Consider the following 2,500-nt stretch of genomic DNA (forward strand, 5'->3'; position numbering starts at 1 on the left):
ACACACACACACACACACACACACACTCACACACACACACACACACACACACACACACACACACACACACACACACACACACACACACACACACACACACACACACACACACACATACCTTTTAACATGCCAGCTATCTAGTATTGCACATGCTGCACCAGCACACAGACATAGAGACACACACACGCACTCACACACACACACACACACACACACACACACACACACACACACACACACACACACACACACACACACACACACACACACACACACACACACACACACATACTCACAGAAACACAGACACACCATTAACTTGCCAAATATCTAGTTGTGCACATGCTGTACTACACACACACAACACAACACCATAATGCAGGTCTTAATGGGGGTTGGGGGGGATTAGTAGGGATTGGGTGGGAGAAAACCTTTAGTATTGGAGGTTCTCAGACTAATCCACGTCTGACCCGCCCCTAGCCCTGCCCCCATGCAGGCAACCACAACAACAACAAACGGACAGGCTTCTGCAGTAGCTAGACCAGAACCACCACATCGTCCCATACACACCCTTGGAGCTGGCAAAGTACACATAAGACACAAAAGTCTACGGCTATTTCAAAATAAAAGCGCAGGAGGGTACTAGGTCACAGGTCATGCGGGTTCCACAGGAAGGACTCTGGCTGGGCGCGCTCCTACCATCCACTTTTCAATATGACGCCACTTGCTGTCCAGACCATAATACTTCTGAAGAACAGCCAGGAGGGGAGCGGACGGCCGAAAAAGGGCGGGAAGGAAGAAGAGATGTTAGAGGAGCAGACGCTGGAGAACAGCTAGAAGAGATGTGAGAGGAGAACAGCTAGAAGAGATGTGGGAGGAGAACAGCTAGAGAACAGCTAGAAGAGATGTGAGAGGAGAACAGCTAGAAGAGATGTGAGAGGAGAACAGCTAGAGAACAGCTAGAAGAGATGTGAGAGGATAACAGCTAGAAGAGATGTGAGAGGAGGACAGCTAGAAGAGATGTGAGAGGACAGCTAGAACAGATGTGAGAGGAGAACAGCTAAGGAACAGCTAGAAGATATGTATAGGACAGCTAGAAGACATGTGAGAACAGCTAGAAGAGATGTGAGAGGAGAACAGCTAGACAAGATGTGAGAAGAACAGCTATAAGAGATGTGAGAGGAGAACAGCTAGAAGAGAAGTCATAGGAGAACAGCTACAGAATAGTCAAAGACGATTCCAGGTCAAAACCAATCACATCTAGGTGATTCATAGATTGAGAGACAGAGAGAGAGAGAGAGAGAGAGAGAGAGAGAGAGAGAGAGAGAGAGAGAGAGAGAGAGAGAGAGAGAGAGAGAGAGAGAGAGAGAGAGAGAGAGAGAGAGATTGTGACAAGATAAGTTAATGAACAAACCTGTTTGTTAGTGTCGAGTGGCTACATAATATAAAATGGAAAAGAGTGGAGATTGAGGAGGAGGAAGAGTCCTACCTTCTGAGAGTTATACATCTAGAGAGAGAGAGAGAGAGAGAGAGAGAGAGAGAGAGAGAGAGAGAGAGAGAGAGAGAGAGAGAGAGAGAGAGAGAGAGAGAGAGAGAGGGAAGAACAGGGGTAAGTCAGGGGAAAAGTGTGGGATAAATGAGTGAAGAGAAATGAGGCAGTGGGAGGGAAGGTGTTAATGCATTCAGAAACACTCAGATGGGGTTGTACTCTGACATGCGTAATCTCCTGTAACTGTTGGCACTTCTTAACTTAACTAACTCCATCCCTGATTAATTGCGACTACTCTGTGTCAATGTGGAGGAAGTGTGTTAGTGTTTGTCGCTACTCAGCCAAACAGATTCCCATATTGATGAAGACACCACACATTTCTGTTTTTGCGTGTTTTTTTTTAACTGCCTATCTCATGGACTTGTTTATCTTTTAGACGAGGAGACTAGATTTGAGACTACAATGCTGTATCACTGAAGTCAATTACACTGGCAAAACATTGATGAGGAAAGCATTTTTTTAGGAAAACAAATTAGCTTGTCAACAAGCGCACATGATGTCGTCGAGATGAGATCAAACACCCAGATGTGATGAAAAGTGCTCCTCAGTGTTAACATTTAGACGGTATAACATCTTATCAACCTCCTGGATTCAAAAACGGATTAAATCCAGAGCTCCATTCCTGGTCGCCTTGGTAACCCTGTCCTCAAACCCCTCAGTGCCCTGACGCCTCAGATTGAACGTGGTGCCAGGTCAATATTAAAGTGTTTATGTCCAAGTTAATATCAATCTAAGTTATTATGAATACGTCTGGTTCCATTTGTGTGATTAATTGGTGTTTGTCTTTGTGTTAATTTGCAAATTTAAATAATCCAAAAAAATAAAATGAGATATATCCTTAATGTAATCTCAACAACACATTTCCATTAAAGCAATACATAAAGTTAAACATAAAATGTTTCTGTGGATTTTTTGCGGAAATGTTTTTAAATAAAACAGCATCCCCCAATC

The 2,500-nt window shown here is 44.0% G+C and overlaps 1 protein-coding gene across 4 annotated transcripts in view; it reads right to left on the bottom strand.

Moving 5' to 3' along the window:
• The window catches only part of LOC130381731 (leucine-rich repeat flightless-interacting protein 2-like), a 29,161-nt gene that overhangs the window by 16,742 nt on the left and 9,919 nt on the right, over nt 1-2,500 (bottom strand). The gene's annotated exons all lie outside the window — the stretch shown is intronic.

The sequence above is a fragment of the Gadus chalcogrammus genome, chromosome 4 (assembly GCF_026213295.1).
Source record: "Gadus chalcogrammus isolate NIFS_2021 chromosome 4, NIFS_Gcha_1.0, whole genome shotgun sequence".
NCBI lineage: Eukaryota > Metazoa > Chordata > Actinopteri > Gadiformes > Gadidae > Gadus > Gadus chalcogrammus.